General features: G+C 33.4%; 1 non-coding gene across 1 annotated transcript; it reads left to right on the forward strand.

Moving 5' to 3' along the window:
• The first annotated feature begins 12,352 nt into the window (after nt 1–12,352).
• On the forward strand, nt 12,353–12,434 carry TRNAS-AGA (transfer RNA serine (anticodon AGA)). The gene has a single exon. It is a non-coding gene; the product is annotated as a tRNA-Ser (tRNA).
• The last annotated feature ends 7,762 nt before the right edge of the window (nt 12,435–20,196 follow it).

Below are 20,196 nucleotides of genomic sequence, written 5' to 3' on the forward strand. Positions count from 1 at the left end.
ATATACATGGTTATTTTTATGCACTTTATTTTATTTTATCCAGTTTTTCTGAACTTTGAGATGTTGTTTACTTAGGTATATACCAATATCAAAGTAAGTAATCTGTCTTACTTTGCAGATTTATGGGTTGGGACCTCTTTGTTTAAAAAGTAAAAGGTTCTACTTATAATTGTGTTTATTTACGATACAAATAATAGGTTTGGATTTAGCTACACTGTTCATTACCCGAGAGTTGGTAATTCTCTGGTTCGAGAAGCTTGTTCCATGTCACTATAACCTCACAAGCATCTGTTACATTCTAGCGACATCTGACGGACTCTAGAGTAAGCTTTATGACTAGCGCCATCTATCGCTTAAATACTCAACTTAATTACCATACATCACAATTTTTATAGTCAGTGGTATATTTAGTGGTATGGTATGTATGATCCAAGAAGAAGAATTGGTAAACGGACAACTCAGGATTGTGGTGACATTTCATAAAACTTTTTAAAAGTGGTATAAAGTTATGAAAAAATATGAAATAAACTTGGATAAATATGTAACGTTAGGTTAGGTTAAAAGCAGTGGTTCCCAAGGTTACATTGGAAGGCGCGAATTTCCCCAGTACCCCAACTAACTGTCATTGACAAACGTTCAGGGTGATGACGTCATACATTCAAAGGTTTTGAAATAGACAATTGAAGAATCGGAAATAATATGAATAAGCACCAAATAATAAATTAAGGGGCAATTCAGAAAGAGCCCTCAGCGAGATTGCGTGGAAGTCCGTAAGATGGCAGCAGTGGCCAGTAGTCGCCAGGGCCAGTGGGAAGGCTCCCAGACAAACTTACTGTTCTCAGATTCCATTTAGCCAGCTTCTAGTTAGGTCGACTATCGAGTCACCATTGTAATACGCGGAGTATTAATAAATCCCAGATTTATTACAAAGAATCATTTATTTATAATCTCCTTCCACGAAGAGTTGGAGAACTGTTTGTGGGAACACAGCAGTACCTACATAAGTATTATGTAGCCAAAATAAAACATGCCCTACTAAACTTTTTTTTCATCTCTTTTCATAATTTTATACCACTTTTCAAAAGTAAGTTGAAATGTCACGGTCCTGAATTGTCCAGATACCTATTTTTACTAGGTGGATTTCGACCGAGTAAATGATTATAGAACCGTTACTTGTTGATATACTTGTAATCACCTACTAATAATATCACAAGCCAAGAAAATTGATTAGTTTTTTGTCGAATTTCCAGGTCAACATCACTTGCGCGCTATTAGATTCAATCCATCATAAACCATGGTGCTTCAGAATTTTCATTTGAAAATCAAAAATATTACAAGATCCATATTAATCTATAGAACATGACGCGAGAATGATAGGTATGTCATGAAATTTCAAACGGACTTCTACAAAAATATTACAAGATTCATATTTATCAATCGAACATGACGCGCTGGATGAGCCAGTAGGTACGTCATGAAATTTCAAACGAACTTCTACAAAATATTCGTTAGGTTAAAGAAAACAATGTTTGTTTAAATATATATCTTGTCGTCCAAATACATCAACATTTTCTTCGTTAGGTATTTTTTGTCGTATGGCAGTCTAGTGTGCTCAGTGCCGGCAGGTGTGACGAAAACGTCACCCTTTTTCAATCAGCAATTAGCTGAGTCCTCCAGCGTCGTGTTGATCAAAATAATAAAAAAAATGTCATCGACTTCGTTACGAAGCCCATCTGCCACTGGCCGGAGGCGCGGAGTGATTTAATTACCAATTATCCTTCCCCTCGCCGCCCTCCGCTAGTCCACTGGGCCCAGGTCGGCTGCACTTTATCTTATTAGTCTCCTGGCGACAAATCGGGTTACTTTATAACTCCCCCCGGCGCAGTGGGCCATGGGCCTTGGGCCATGGGCCATGGGCCTGGGTCAGAGTTTGAGCCTATCTTCAATTATGACTTTTAGCTGACGGGCGTGAGCAGGTTTATACGCAGGTGAAGGTGTGATATGGCCATGTGGAAATTTGATTTTGTAGCCTGCAGCCCATCATCACTAAATTCAAGTCAGGATTTATTTCAATGCAGAAATTCTGGGACTAAATTCCATATGTATTCCTCATTGCCCAGAATACTAATGGCTGGAAATAATTATACCGAGTCAGTGGATATCTTCAATTTATCACTGGGCATTTTTCATAAAAAAATTAATTTTTTAATTTGAGGCCAAAATAAGAAACCAAACTAAATAAGCGTAAATATGATGTCGTATTTCATTATTATATTTATTACTATAAGCGCAGTTGCATGAAGACGTGTTACGCTATATTCAGAATGTTCAATTTTTTTATTAGGAAATGTTCTGCCATCACATTTTAATAGGATTTTAATAAATCAGCCGTACTCATTTTTCTCCGTGTAATATACGAAAAAGTATGTTACTTTAGATTTTTGTTCGGTTCATTTGGCTTTACTAGTACTTAGACTTTAGAAGGATATTAAGTACCTTTTCACTTCCTACGAGAGTACATTTGAATAAAAGTAAAAGTTTTCTGGAGCAAAGCATTAATTATTCCCAAAGAAATAAATTAACTATCTTCTCTTTAAATCTTAAAGTAATCGACAGTCAATTTCTCACCCGCAGCGAGCGGAGGAAAATAATCAATTAATAAAATGAAGTCGCCCCGCTTTAGCTGTAGTTGGTGAACTCTTTGTAAATCACTCAATGAAAATGGAAACTCCGGATTGAACAATAAATGTTGGCGGGAAGTTCGTTACTTGTTCGAGGGAGGAGGCATTTCCTCGCAGGACCAGAGCGAGGGATAAATACGCCTCACTAAGTCAAAACAAAAACAAGAATTTATTTATTAACAGAGAATAAATATAAGTACATAACTGGTACAGAGCAAATACCCTATAATATTAATAGTACGTCAAACTCTAGTGAAATAGTGGCAATATCAACAACGCTGGTACAGAGCAAATACCCTAACATATTAATAGTACGTCAAACTCCAGTGAAATAGCGACAATATCAACAACGCTGGCCGCTGGAGGCGCTAGTGCAGCATATTGACTTTGATATTCATTTCAATGCAGCAAGTTAGATTTATTTAGTATTTTGAACATTATTATTACTGTTTTATTCTCTTATTCTGTGGGGTATTTTGTCACAATGATTTTATCAGTAAATCGGTTTAACCGGTAATAAATCATTTTAGGCATCATAAAATTTAAATTGGGAGGAGGTAACATAAAATCATATAAATAAGTCGTCTAAACGAGGTATGACCACAGTTTTAAAATGGCCTTGAAAGCTGAAACAGCTGTAACAATAATAAAATCCAAAATCCTTATAGAACTTAACCCCTCCAGCATTTGAGGGTCATATATTACCGAGCGTCCATATTTTATACAAGTATTTTTATGCGGAAACACTCAATTTTTTTGACGTTAGAAAGAGAAATAATAATTCTTTCCAGTTTGCCTCAAATATTTATACTAGAGTCCATTAAAAAATCCTAAAAATATCTAAAATGAATAAACTTTCAAAATGATTTTTTATTTTTTATTATATGAACTACATAAAAATGAAGGTGCAGTTTTATTAAATATTTCCCAAAAAAAACGAATGTGTTTTCAAAACATGGAGTGCTCTCAATTTTTCTATGATTGGAGTAGAAATTTAAGTAAAAATGTGGTTGGCGTTTATGACACATTTTTCTCGTTTGATATTAAAATTTTATTATTTAGAAATATTAATGTTTATGCATACACCTGAAATATTTTGTTTCCAAAAGAATAATTGTGTGTACGGAAAATTAAAAAATGAGATGTATACACAGAAAACAATGCAAACTGAACAAAAGTGATGAACGTACTGAAGGGTTAATAATAATATTTTTAAATTTGATTTATATATATTTTTTAACAACATTATTGATAAAAATTTATATTTAAAAAGTGTCCTAAAAGTAGGTTCTGTCTGTGCAGTTTACGGATTTAATGCCGTAAAACGGTAACAGGTTATTTGGTGAAAATAACGACACAATATTCCATTTTACCGCAGTATGCAGAAGCGCAACAGCATTGCTAATTCTCTGATGCAGTGGTGCAACACTATGGGACACCAATACTTAATACCATGTCATTTGGACATGCTTAAAATTAACGGTTGAATTCTTTAGGTCATATTAAAAACCTATTCCAACCATTTTCTTCAACCTTCGGTTGTCTCTTTGTAAAACTCTGATGAATTTAAAAAAAAAATTAATGAATATCTTTGTCCATTGAAATTTATTTTTATTCCTACGCATGTTCTAAATTATTGATCGTGACAATTGTACCACATATATGTGTAGTTAATATTATAACATTTCATTATTATAATTATGTACTTTTGCAACTACATTTTAATTTAAAGAAATTTAATTCTCTCATTATCGACCTGGTGAACGTCTACAACACATTGCATGATATTTCTGCGTGTTTAGTGACTCAATCCTAACAACATGCCCCGAATTGGAGGATTCCATAGTCACATCGGTTCCGGATTGTTGAGACTCTTGTGCGGCCAAAACCTACAACAGTAATCGCAATGTTTTGAGTTGTATATAGATTCATTTTAATAACAGTTGAAGAATTCGCCCCTGGGTCGGGCCGCCCGTGTGCACCGCGCACATTGCCCGCAAGATTGCGACTGTCCTGCTAGGAAACTTCACTTCGACTCACCTACTTCTCTCACTTCGCTTCCACTTCGGCCTCAAACTCCGGTAATCGTCGACTCGATGGATGGCTTCAGATTTGTCTTCCACTGACAGTTACAGACTAATAGCTTGCCACTTAACTGTACCCGTAGACATAGCTCTGAGCCAGAAATGGCAACATTGACTTAAACATATTTTATCACCAGACGTCATGAAGTCATTACCTTCTGCACGTCAAAGTGAGGAACGATTCAATCTATTCCATCAGCTACAAATTATATTGCTTATAGATTTGGCTCAAGCCCCGGCATTCTGAATTTCTACCGATTTTGTAAGATATTTATATATTATGTATTACTTTAATTTGAACCATTACTCTTGAACCATTTAAGTTTTAAGTTCTTAAAATATTTTTACTGTTTTATAAGAGAAACATTTTCACGATTTTCGTTTATTATCGTTTTTTTATTTATATAAGCGCGCTCCCTCTAACATTCGTATTTAAAATTATTTTAAACGATAAAGAATAAGTTTTAGATGTATTGTAAAGTGTCCTCAATGTAATAGAAATAAGTAAGACAAGGTTTATACTAGATATAAAATGTAATTTTATAACTAAATAAAATAACATCTACTTATTCTTTTTTAATGCTTACTAAAGAAATACGCTACAATAAGCGCAGCAAACTAAACTAAAGGAAGTATCACAAAGAAGACATTAATCAATATATATTGAGGTAATGGGTAAGTAGAGGTTATTAAATTTATTTATCTGATTTGGTTATATGCAATTTTCAAATCTAGAAGTTAACCTCAAAAGAATTAAAATGTACACATTTATGAAACTAAAGGTTCGAACGGCAATTTGAAAATATTTTACGCGATTTAAAAAAAAAAAATTAAATATACGAAACAACAAAAAATCGAGGTTACAATAACATATGTAATATATTGGTCTAATTACATGAACGTGTGTTTTTTTCCCGTTGTCAGTCATTTCAATCACAAACAAGTAAAGAGTGCAATTTAAAAAAAAAGTTTGGAATCAACATTTTATTATTTAATTGTAATAATACTATTTTTTTTTATTTTTATTTTTTTTATATGGGGGTGTTTATTTTATATGGTATTTTTTTATTATTTTTGTATGGGGGTGTTGTTATATTTGTTTATATTTGGTACGATTCAGTTCAACTGTTCGGAATACTTTTTAAGGTGGCTTTTGAATTCGTTTATATTTGCATTCATGTTTCTAATTTTTTCTGGTAATGATTAAAAAAAATTAACTCCGAGATATTCATGGTTGAACTGTCCTATGGTTTTTTTACATTTAGGAGTAGGAAGTATTGACATTATTATTATTTGAAAGCGTATTTCATTGTCTATAATAATAATAATAATAATTGTTTATTCCAGAATGTGGGGAGGTTAGTGCAATCCCACACATTCCATAAAATATAACTACAATGTTATATACAGAGATAAGTAGGTACAAATAAAATAAAATATGAAATATATTTATCTATAGAGTAGTGGGGATATTGATTCCTTATGAAGAGTAGCGTTTAAGGACGTCATATTTGAAGAGAGTTCTTTTTGTCATTGGTTATTGATGAATATTTTTTTATACTCCATTACTCTAGTTAAGATAATTTCATAATCACTGCTCGGAAACAAATTATGTAGCAAATTCCTGGCCTATAGGTGAGCGAACGAATATACAAATAATATCGACATTTTTAACTTGACAAATTCGATGTAAAAAATATACCTAAACAAATAATTCATATCAAAATATTACTTCTGAAAATGTTGAAAAAAACTATCAAAATTGTGATAATGTTATCCAATTATAAACCCTATGAAACTATTGCACTGTGTATTATTTCCATATATAGTTATTAGATCTTTGTAGAAGTGTATTATATATTTGAAAAGCGCCAAAAATCATCCAAATATTATTATTATTCATTCTTAAATTTGTGTAATTTTTGCTAACCATAATAATATACCCAATATAAAGGCTTTCATGTTTTTCCTCCGGGCGTTTTTAATGAGAATACCGCAGAAAAGTCCCAATTGCTTCCAACTTTCCGAAGTCAGTGGGATTATAACAACCCCAACTGGGGTATAGCATATTCCATGCAAATCTGAATGTGTTCCATTTAGGCGAATAGCTCAGCGCTCTGTCCCACTCACATTCGCCTGACATCGTAGATCTCAATACCATTTGAATTTCGTAAACACAGTTTTGTACTGGGAATTTAAGCCTTGTTTAGGCTAATATTTGGATCACGAAACACGCCCATAAAGCATTTTTTGTGTTCTTCCTTATCCTATGTGCTGAATGTATGTATCTGGATTTTCAGATTTGCTCAACAAATACGGCTTAGGTAATTTCAAACATTGTTTCCATTCTGAATGGTTGTCTTCCGCTGGGGTGATCCTTAAAGTACCTACCACTCTAGTATATGTAGCTGAAACAAATTCATTGCCTTTTCGGCGTTTCTCACAGAAAATTTCAATAACTTGCTACTTCAATGATGGCTCTAGTGTTAGTATATCATAAAGTTCTTCATGAGGTTTCTCCACTATATTTATTTATTTATTTAATACATGTTACATTGTTTTGAAATTTACATAAAGTAGATATAATGAATCACCATACTAGGCGGCTGCCTGTTTCATGGTGACCAATTGAGTGTAATTACTTTGTATGAAATATGAAATCTAGTGTAAACATATGAAATTAGTAACAATAGATGAAGCTAAAATTTTGGAAAAATTGTAATAAAAAGTAGAAGATAGAAATTAGAAAGGAGAAAGAAGTAAATTAGCATTAGATTGTAAAAATGTACATAATTATATATATAATTTTTAATATGTGTGCATGCAAGCACACATGTGTATATAGCAGCAGACATAGGTACCTATATACATATCACAACACATGTATACATACACCCATATGACGCATCCTCACGCATATAAACAATATATACACCTCTATCTGAGTACTTGGAATAGGCTACCAACACTATAACAATCACACATCAAAAAATCCCCGAGCGCTTTCCTGAAACTGTCGTATTTGGCTATTGATTTTATTTCTAACGTTAAATTATTGAATATTTTTGGAGCAAGAAAGTTAAATTGTCTTTGTGCCATTGAGGTTTTTATTGGTAATATATAGTATATAGGTTCGCTTTTCAGTTCAGAACGAAAGTTAGCTAGCTACCGTATGGAGATTTTTTGAGCCTAACAGAGAGGACATTGGCATCCAGACCGTCTGTCTTTTTTATCACATCAGGCATCAAACGCAGAGCTAGAGCAGTAAACAGAAATCAGTCAGCCTTGTCGTGGTAGCAGCCGCCTTGGAGCGACGGAGCCATTGTACCGGTTGACGTGAGTAACGATTTCCCCTCAAATGAACATACAAATCAGGAAGTTACTTTGTGTGCCTCCCCACCTAACTACTGAGTACTGACTTACCCGTCCACCTGTGGGTGGGGAGTGGGGTGCATTCACTGCACAAATAGTCTTAGGACTGACAAATCCCATCTTCTCTTCGTATTAAACTATGTATGCACAGTTATATACATTGCACAGATTTACTTCGTGGCGTGAAAATCTCTCGAGTTCGTCATTTAAATCTCTGTAGTATCTCCTAGCATGATACCTGCATCTGTTATTTCGAGCTTTGGCTTGATTCCATTAGTGTCCAACTGGCAGTCATTAATGCTGAAATCTGTGCCTACCCTAACAAAACGACCCATAAAACAACACATTTCGGATCTTATCGATCTTTTTTAACTTTTGAAAGCCATGGCAAAAGTCTGGGCTGCTTATCCATTATTTCTTCCTCTTCGAAGAGATCCTCTGGTGGTTCATTCAGAGGTTCATTCAGAGACTCTTCACCATCGGACACTTCAACATCGCTCCCTTTGAAGATGTTCGAAACATCATCGTCATTCAGAAACCGAATTGAAAGAATAAAACAAACATGAAACGTCACAAAACTGCCCCGAGGTACACTACAAAGTACCTACTATTGTTTTGACAAATTGGATTACTTTACAATCAATATATACACAATGAATAATCGTACAAGTAATTATTTTACTTTCATAACTATATTAAATATCATTAAAATATTCAACATTTCAAAAGAAATTAAATAACATACCCGGGCGAGACGAGGAACCCGACGCCATTTTGAAATAATGGACTTTACAAGACTTTGAAACAAGTTTTAAATAATAATTTTGTGATAAATACTACAGCTGACAAAAATGAAAAGTGTTGTCAGCGTAAAAATATTAATAACATTGTAACATTTTAACATTGGCTAAGTCCTCCATCACAACACAAGCAACATTTTCGGCTTTCTGTGGTGGTAGTAGGAGATTTTCAAACATTGTTGGGTTATTCGTAACCCGGGAATGTTTGTCTTTCTTTTTTTTAAAAAAAAAAAAAAAATTGTCAGGAAAAAAAGAACAACACAGGTACAATACAGTGTACTTCAGGACGCAAGAGGTTTTAAGTATGAAAGGACGTAACATCATACTGTGCAGAGTTAATGCCAAAGATATTAGAAGAACTAATATCTTTGGTTAATGCACTAAGCCTCCTCGGGCGTCCAAGATTTTTTCTACCATTCACTGTATAGCATAGTGGTGCTGTTAAAAAACTACAATAATTCCATCCAGACAGGGGACAAACAAAGAAACACTCATTATTGTATACATAGATTAACACAATTTATTAATACTACGAATGTTCAATAAAAGTTCTCGCAATAGTTCAGCGACGAAGGGGTAAATAAAGTGTAATGTTGTACTGCCACCTCACCTACAGAACTCTCAATCAGAACCACCCTCACCTGTTAGGAGTATGTGTTGAGTGTGGAGCAAGTAGCTACCTCTAGTGGGGGTAGTTCCAGCCCGGGGGGATGAAAGGGGATGAAAACAGAAGGAGACGACTGATTAATGCCATATCCGGCTATACACGTTATATATAACCTACTTCCTGCTTCCCGCCTCTGCCGGAAGGGGGCGGTACTATTTACCGCTTTCACCAGAATGTCCGTAGGTACATTATAATATTATAAACCATTTTATTTACCAGGTAAAGCAAGATCTGTGTAAATATACCCAGATATCAATACAAATAAAAGCAAACCGTATTAATATGATTTTCACTTACGGACCTGAAAATTTCGCATTATTTTTCGGTGAAATTTGCGTTATTTTTCGCGAAATTCGCATTAATTTAGGAAAACGTTATTATTTTTGTCAAATATCAAAATAAAAAAAGTTTCGCAGTGTTTTCGACGTGAACTTCATTATTTTTAAACTCTTTTTATACGCCCATGGGGCTTTTCTGGAAAACATCGTGTAAAAACCCATCATGGATTTAATAAGTAATAAATAAAAAAATTAAAAAATATATATTATTGAATCTTATAAAACCTTTCTTAGAAAATCTCGTGAAATGTATCATTGTGTGGTTTAAAGTGCTAAAATTCACCTTTTTCGAGTCATAACTAAGATTTTTTGGTCAAATACTTTATTTATAGGTGCCTACTCCTAAATTCCTTTTTCGATTCTCTAATCGGAACCTATCTGAAATTTTAAATAGTTTTCTGCTTAGACGATCGTTCCAAGCTTAAAACGTTAGTGAACAAAACAAACTTTAAAAGTTCTCTGCTGAGTGGAGTGGACGACATGTATTTGTTTTTATTACAGTTTTCATAACCAACTGATAAAAAATGACCTTTGCTTCACAAGGAAATATTGAAGCATTTGGATGATAAATAAGCTGAAGCTATAAATAGTTATCGTGTCTTCAATATAATTTTACCAAAATAAACCTACTAATTATAATAGTTATCGTTTCTTAGATGTAATTTTATTTGACCAACATCAACGTACAAATAGTCATCGTGTCTTCGATGTATTTTGCTTAAAAACCTACAAATAGCTACATGAAATTCCATTTTTAAAATTTGAAATAAAAAAAAAATTTCTCATAGGATGAAAGAACAATATTAATGTTTTCAATTCCATTCACCATTTTTCATTATGTGGGACAATTTTTGTAACGGAATATAAATGAAAATGACAATTTTAATATTTAATCACACGTAGGGCGCGGTCGAAGCGAAAATTTATTTAAAAAAATGTAGGTAGTAAACTAGTTTTTCACTATAAATCTCACAATAATATTGTGATATTATCATCAGAGAGTAAAATATAAACAGATTTTTTCAATTAATCGTAGGTTAAACGTTAATTACTTCTTTTGTATTTCATAATTAAAAATTGGCTCCGAGAATACAATTATAATAAATTTAATCATGTCATAAGTCATAAGTAGACATCGGATTATATGCACTAAACAGTGCCAAAATATGCATGCAAATATGAACTAAAAAAGGCCGAAATATGCACTAAAAACTCTTGATTTGCCCAAAATATGCACAGTGCAAAATCAAAAAACCATTTATATTTTTATATATTTTAATTAAAGACCGTACAAAAACAGCGAAATATTCTTAAAATTATGTATAGTTTTTGTAAAAATATACAACTAAGTATTATTCCAAATTTTCGAGCTCAAATTTGTGACGTTTGTCACCCAGTATTAATTTGTACGCCGAACACGACCTCTCTACGTCAACTGACGTCATTGGACAAAATTTAAAATTTTGCGCCATTTCTGGAGATATCTGTTTAGGTAGGGTATGACCTGTGCCGTTGATGTAGGCATTAATGTTCTTCATATCTTCAAGACTCGGGTTTTTAAGCAAAATAGAGTCAACTTTTTACGAATCTTTTCTGATATTGAATTAGGAAGGGCGTTGGCGAGTTCGATCATTGTTTCCAGTATTTCTATTGCTTTAATTAGAGGAAGGTTTTTTGTTTCCAATTTTTTTATGGTATCTGGTAACTTGTGGAAATGTGTTGAGATGAGGGCGATATTCTGTTTAATGTATGCGTCTTCAAATGCTAGCTTGCTTGAATAAATTGCAATGGCCTCAGAACTGTCAAATTGCCCAACTACTTGTTTTACGGCCTCAAAATTTTCAGCATAGAATAATACTGCCTTTAGCCAAGTACCCCATTGAGTAATTATGGGTTCTTGCGGCAATGCTAGATTTGGAAATTGCTCTTTATAAGACTGCACACGCGACGGTGCTTTTAAAAACACTTTTTTTGAAGAGGAAATCAATTTATTAACATTCCCATACTCTTGCCGTATCTCTTCTGCACCATACCATGTATGGCGCAGCATCAGAAACAAACATGCAGATTTTTTCATCCACGCTTTTGTAAGGTGATTTATGCCTAACAATCCGTTTCAGTCACTCAGCCACCGCGCTCGTGCCCCTAGCGTCATCGTCACCTAGATCCCTATACGTAGATATGCATTAACGTCGTAATTAGAGAGTTATATGCATTTGCATATGCAAATATGCAAATGCATATAATCCGATGTCTAGTCATAAGCACATAATAAGTACAAAAAATATTATACAATATTCTAGTTCGTTGGCTCTTTACATGATAAGCGAAGACGCAAACCGCCAAAATTACGAGCCCGCAAGCCTTGGCGTTTAGCTTGTATTGTACAATTTCAGTCAGTCGTGCATCAGCAGCCGTGGCCGAGCGGTTAAGGCGTCTGACTAGAAATCAGATTCCCTCTGGGAGCGTAGGTTCGAATCCTACCGGCTGCGACTTTTTTTCAGTAAATATTTTAATTATGAAAATAGTTTTTTTTTCGGATATGGCGAATATTGTGTATTTATACATTCTTTGGCATTTTATTATGTTTTATCGTACTTTTGAAACTATGACTATTTTATAGTGGTTTATTTTTTGGGTTTTATGTCGCGTTGCGCTACCTCCTTTAGCCAATGCTTCGGACAGCATTACAGTGTACACCATCAGGGCAGATATGTAATGGCATAATACCCCAAAAATAAACCACAATATCATTAACTAACTGTGCAATATAGTTGTGAATGATGAATACTTGGAACAGATTTAGGAAGTATATTCTAGAGATATGGGAAGGCTGACGGAGATATCGAAAGAAGGGTAAATGAAAGTAACTCCATTAATGGAGGACTGAACGCAGTTGGCGCTAACCAAAAATTGTCCAAAGAAGCGAAGTTAGCAGTCCACAATGGAGTGTTGGTACCTACCCTGATGTACGGAAGTGAGGCATGGAACTGGCAGAGAAAGGATGAAAGTAGACTGAATGCTGTATAAATGAGATCCTTGAGGCGTATGTGTGGTAACAAAACATGTATGATCGTGTGAGTGCAAGGCTGATGTAAGTTTATTTTATTTATTGCATCTCACTATACATAAAACACTTTTTTTCACATAAAAATTAACCTCACTAGGACTAAGCCTGTATCGAGGTTAACAATTTACATTTGAGTGAAGCAAACATAAAGTAATTTTACATACAAACACAAAATATTTTTAAAAAAGAAAAAATAATTATTAGATGTGTTACCAGATGGGTAATTTGACAGTATATTGTAACAATATTTGAACCATAATAATTATTCAAAAGAAGAAGCAAAATAGATAATAAAGACAGACTAGCAGTTAAAAACCCGCTCCGCGGGTTTTTAACTGCTAAGCCCTGCGGGCGGCTCTTCGTTGGGCTTCGCCCATTTTAAGTGATATTAACAACAGTTACATTTAATAGATAGATATTAGGACGTTCACAGAGAGAGGGTGAGTATATATATTGTTAAAACACGGAACAGAAAGGAGTTAATTAATAATAACATGCTAAATTTACGCATAATAAGAATGACAGTTGTTTGAATAAATTAAATTTTACGTATTTGTGATGGATTATTTCAAATGAAACACTATTATTGACTACATGTCTACAACTGATATTAACTGTTATCTTAGGTACCTAATATAATTAGCTCATAGGAGACTTGCAGTGCTTAAATATGTGTTACAACCGTCAATGTCTATAAGTTGAATCAATATCGTTTAGTTTGTCACAATTAAAGATAGTTATAACAAAGTTGACTTAAATAATAGATTATTACATATTGATTAATTGTACCCGTGTTTATGAATAAAAGGAGGGTAATTGTGCGATGAGATTAGAAGTCGGTTTAATTAAAAGGTGTTAATTTTACTCCAACTGGTGGTAATTCTTTAACTACAACTGTTACTGTATCTAATAAAGTTTAAAGTTAGATTATATATACAACATCATCAGGAGAGTAAAAATCTATATATAAAGGTAGATTATTACAATATAGCGCCCCTGAGGTGATATCTCACAAAAGCGGCGCTATGCAAATTGTCCAATAAATAAATAAATATAATGTTTACATTTTATTGTGTATACACCGAAGTCAAAAATTAAATATAGATTGCAATTGGGAAAGAAGAAGTGGAAGGAGGGAGGGGGGAGGGGTAAGAGTAGGCTGGGTTTATAATAATTAGGAATTACAATATCGTTAGACGGGAAAGACCAGTTGAGTGGGAAAATATTTAAAAGAGAGTTTATAAAAAAATTCTTGTTAATTATATCTGCTTTTATATTAACATGTTTCCTCGTTTCCAAAATTTATATATTATTTATAGTGAAGTATTTTAAGACCTGAAAAAAACAAATAGCATACAACCTTAAAACAATATATCCATAAGACAAATAGCATTTAATAACGGTTATTCTAATAAATTGATAGTTGAAATACTAAATAAAAAAATTAAACATATTCTCTTCAAACGGTCTTTCTAAAGATAGAAATAAACAATGGCGTAGAATTCTGTTTGTGGATAACGATACTTCTAAAATTATATATAAAAACAATCCTGATACTATTCAACTGGCGTTTTACACTAATAACAATGAAGAAATATATTCTTAATAAGAATGACAGTTGAACAAAAAAATCAGGAGTTTAAAAACTCAACTGGGATGATTGTAATTTCTTTTACAAAGGTAGAACCAATAGAAATTTTGAAGTCAGAACTAAAGAATATCGCACGGCTCTAAATGGAAATAGTGAATCTGAGTTTGCAAATCATCTTTTGAATAATGATCACACTTTCGATAAAAAATTCAGGTCTTAAAATACTTCACTCAGGATATAAAGCATCGCAAATAAATAATTTTGAAATTAGAAAACATGTCAATATAAAATCAGATATAATTAATAAACAAAAAAAATATAAATAATAATGAAAAATGCCATTACAAAGTGATAAACTTCCAGAAGAAATCTGCTTGTTAATCGTAAGTACTCAAATATTGTGAGCTGCATATTTAAATATTCGCGCCATTCATTTGGTTCGTTTTTAGACCGCCAGAGGTGCGCTCTGTCGGCGATCTAATCTAAAGCCGTGCGTATCGGCCATTGAAGGATCGCGTGATTTTTTTATAAACGTCAAACATAATTACGTAACTGTGGATAATTTTCACTGTAATGTAATTAATCCAATGGATTATGAACTTTCTAAAATATATTTTCTTTGATATTATCCAAAAATTATATGAGGAGAAACGATGCTTTTGAAGAAATCTCGTATTATTATGAGGCGATCCTATTTTAGTATGAAATCGTGTCATTTTCAAGTTGGCGGAATTTAACCGAAACAGACAATTTAAATTTGACCAATCAGAGGGCCTACACCGTCCAGACGCTGAAGTATTAATACTATCAGATAGGGTGACATTCAGTTTTTAGCAAATGGGACTTATATAAAATCTTATTATTCAAGAAAGGAAAAGGATGAAAAAATATTAAGACTATCGTCTGTCGATAGAAAAACCTTAATTAACTTTTTAAATTTAACTAAGGAATTGGTAGACTCAATATGATTTGGAAGAATATTAAACATAAGTGGTGCCTGATATAAATAATTTCTTTGACAAAAAGAAGTTTTAGTATGTACCGCCACAAAGTTCAATGTAGAGCTAATTCTAGTTGTCCGCATTTGTTGTGTTCTTTCAGCAATTTTAATAATCGACAAAGTATTTGAGTGATATATAGCTGTTTTATACACATAACATTACATTCCTTATAAGGTAGGTTGGATGGATAACAGATTTTTTTTTTGTACATCACTTTAAGGATCAATTTTTGAGTAATATTTAGTGGTTCAACATTGGACTTTAGACATGATCCCCAGCATACTATGTTATAAGAAAGTCGAGATTGGACTAAGGCAAAATAGACAGTTTTTAATTTCTCTTTGTCCAATATGTGTCGAAGTTCTTTAAAAATAAATGTAAGTCTCCTGATATTCTTTGTTAACATATCAATATGGTCAAATGTTTAATGAGTAAGATCAAGAAAGGGACGCTAGGGAGAACATACGATGCAAATGTGAATGGTAGCAGTCGGGAACGCCCGAGGAAGACATGGCACGACCAAATGAATCAAATACTTGAGTCGGGCCATGTCAAGAGTCAGAATAATAGAAGAGTATATTTGAGACGATATATGAATGTGAATGAGGCAAGGAGTGTGTGCCAAGACCGAGTTGTTTGGCGGTCCGTCCTCTCTGCCTACCCCTGCGGGGAAACGGCGTGATGGTTTGTTAGTTAGTTAGTAAAATAAAACCAATTATGGATTTCCTCCTTGTGACTTTAACTGAGACAGCATAATATGGAATAAGTTATTTAAATTTGTGAGAAAGGAATATGAATTAAAAAATATATACAAACCAAAGATTATAATAAAAAGAAAAATATTTATTCTTTGCGTTGTTGTACTTTTACATTTTATACTTTTATTCGAGTTGTTGTACTTTTACATTTTATACTTGTTACTTTATACTTTTCTTTGAGTTGTTCAACTTTTACATTTTATGCTTGTTACTTAATGATTGAGTTTTTGTACTTTCACTATTCTTACTTTTGTTGATATATATATATATATATATATATATATATAAAAATAAGATGAAACATTAAAAACAAGCAAAAAGGTTAACATAGCAAATATATTCAAACCACGGATAGTTCATGTAATGACATTATAGTAAAGGGTCTTTGTAGGTCTTTGTTTTGTCTTCTGTTTAAACATACTTTTGTCTTGTACCTCTTGTTGGATGTTTGCAATGTTTCAATCTTTTTGGCTTTTACCCCTTGTTGGATTTCTGCGATGCTTAAACGTACCTTTGTTTTGTACCTCTTGTTAATTGTTTGCCATGTTTGAAAATATCCAACTTTACAGATTTAAATTATACTCATATTATTTCGTAGTTTGACTTTGTAAATGTCGGAAGACAAAGACAGATAGGTATATGTATTTTTTTTTAAGTAAGACAATCATTCCCGGGTTACGAATAACGTGATGGAGGACATACCAGCCGAGGAATTGAACACACTACGTCCTGGTTGAGACCCAAACGCGATGTCAACTCAGCCACCGACCGGTCGATACACTCATTTAGGTAAGTCTCACTACCAGCAAGCTGGAGGTCACTGGTGCAAATCCCGGCGTGCGAAAGTAAATTTTATTTGTTTTTTTTTTTTTTTAATTCACAAATCAACCAATTTAAAATATTATATAGTATATTTGCAGCACGTCGGAAGAGTGGAAGATACTCTCAGATCGCTCTTAAAAATTGACCGAGAAACCAGCATTCAGAATTGAAACGGCACTTGAAAGGATTAGCCGTGTTTGGTGACCAAATCTGAATAGTCAGGTAATTTTTCACCTTCATCTTCCATATCTTCACCCCTTTCCCACTACCTTCAGCCTCACAACATACCCCAGTTGAGGATGCCATAGTCTCACTGGATCCAGATGGTTGGGAGGTTAGGGAATCACTTAAAAAAATTGGATATATTTATGGCATGTATCTTAGTAAAAATGTAAATACCACTGGACTTAAATCTGATTCCAAATTTGAGAAAACGATAAAAATTAGTCATCTTTTTTATGTTTTAATCAATCAAACATATTTATCTACACGGTTGGACACATTGAAGGAGTCAGGATCACAAAAAACGGTTATAGAATTCATCAAAACTTCCCCCCCCCTCCCCTGGGGGGTGTGTGTGTTCGAGGGGTCGGAGATTAAATATTCAGAGCTCGAATTGCACCCTTCCTAGTTGTGCCGTGCATTGTTTCATTGTTTTTCAACAAGTTTATAAAATCTCCGAGCGGTTCCGCCGGTGAACTGTGCGGAACTCTGCGGCTAGTGCTTACTGCCGACTGCTTACTTCTCTGATAATATTCATATTATGTTACTTTCGTGGTATTTACAAAATATTTAAAAATAAGGTTTCAATAATAATAGTAATAATAATAATAACCCTTTTATTCTGAACTTCTGTTAGGTATATTAGATATGTTTTGTTTGTTATAATATATCCCGAAGCTCAGTTTGGCATAGGCCTCCTCTAACAATTTCCATTGGGACCTGTCACGCGCTACTCTTCTCCATCGATGTCCAGCCGTGGGTTTTAGGTCGTCTTCCCATCTCATGTGTTGACGTCCTTTACTTCTCTTGCCATCTCTGGGATACCAGTCAGTGACATTTTTACACCATTTCTCTTGTGGGTCTCGGATCATATGACCTGTCCATCTCCATTTTTGTTGGTCTATTCGAGTAACTATAAAGGTTTCAATTTTTATTTTTTATATATTCAATAATATTGTTATTGGGTTTATAAAAACAGTTTATTTTTAAACAAGTTCTGCTGTGTAATTATTATTACGCGTGACAGCTGTTTCGCCCTCTGAAGGCATTATCAAACTGTGGGTAGCCCACTTACAGACGATACATTTATATTATTTCTAGGTAGGTATTTTAATTTCAATTACTGATTTCTTAATTGATTTTTGAGTAAAATATTAGAAATTATTAATGGTTATTACCCCAGCAAAGTTTCCCCAATTAGTGTAATGTTTAAATTTGACTGAATGTCTTAATGTTAGTTATTCCCAAACGATGACTCATAGGGTTATTTTAATAGCATAATTAAGTACTTCATAGTGTACTCATATTTGCCCTAGGTTTGAAGATATCTAGTAGGTAAAAAATAAACTGTTAAGTTTATTATTTAGTTTATTACTGTTAAGTTTATTAAGTTTATTATAATATCACAATAAACTAAAAAATAAACTGTAAAAATAAACTGTTTTTATAAACCCAATAACAATATTATTGAATATATAAAAAATAAAAATTAAAAATGGAGTTCTACAAATTAAACTTAATAACAATAAATAAAGGTTTCAATTGCTGTGGTTTTATTACCAGGTTTTACCCTGCAACTTAATTTATATCACTTTTAAAAAGCAATCTGTTTTATAAAAAAATCTTTTGGAGAATAATTGAATTACTTACTTAGGTAGGTACTTGGTTAATTTCATAATTCAATAATCCACAGGTCATGATGGAAATGACGTGAAGGGCTGAAAATAATCACGCTGCACTAGAAACTACACTAGTTGTGCCATTTCTTGAAGCCAGGGCTCACATTTTTACTTTTTTTTGTGGCATACAAACAACGGTTTTATAGTTAGCGACAAAACTCCTACGGATGTAAGTTATCTATATTTAAGATTAATGAAAACAGGACCTTACCGTTAAAGTTTTATATAAAAGGATTTGAAAATTTTATTAAACGTTTTTCAAAAAATATAAAATTGGCGGTAAGCACCAGAATTTATTTTTCTGGAGGATGAATTAGTAACTGAGATTTTAGAATTACGTATATCAGAAATAACTAAAATATTCCTCACCTGCTAGGGCAAATTCGACTTTAGGTCCGTCCATTACGTTGGGCCGCGCGCCGAATATTATTTGACACGACTTCTTCACTCATCTTGTCGTATTTCCCCCATAATTTTAGAGATTTTCTGTTCTGCCAATTCAAGTTTTATCGCTAACCGCTTCTGCTCAGACATTGTTCACGAAATGTATAATTGTAAGTTTTGTAAGCTGAAAGTAAATGTTGGCAGTTAAAAAAATAATTAGAGACATTCAGAAATTTACTATTAGAATGAACAGCGTTATTCCTATGCAGATCTGTCAAAATGAAAAAAAATACGAATTTCCAATACAGAATTATTCATGAAAATAAAATAATTTTGGTATTTACTTTCTCGCTCGTCTATTATGATTAAACCACTTGTTTGCCGGCGTATCCTAGCCGGTATACATTTTATTTTTTATTGCTGAAAAGAAAAAATTAGGATCTCTCTTTCTAACACCCGTATTCAGAGTCGATCCTTTAGTTCAAGGAGCCTTCTTTTCCTTGGTTTTATATTCAGAGACGCGTATAAGGTCGGTATTGGGTGTGCCTTAGTCTCACTGTTAGAGAACCGTGCGGTATTGGGTGTGCCTTAGTCTCACTGTTAAAGAACCGTGCGGTATTGGGTGTGCCTTAGTCTCACTGTTAGAGAATCGTGCGGTATTGGGTGTGCCTTAGTCTCACTGTTAGAGAACCGTGCGGTATTGGGTGTGCCTTAGTCTCACTGTTAG

This window comes from Hesperophylax consimilis, chromosome 11 (genome assembly GCF_061612785.1).
Source record: "Hesperophylax consimilis isolate HC1 chromosome 11, BYU_Hcon_1.0, whole genome shotgun sequence".
NCBI classification, from domain to species: domain Eukaryota; kingdom Metazoa; phylum Arthropoda; class Insecta; order Trichoptera; family Limnephilidae; genus Hesperophylax; species Hesperophylax consimilis.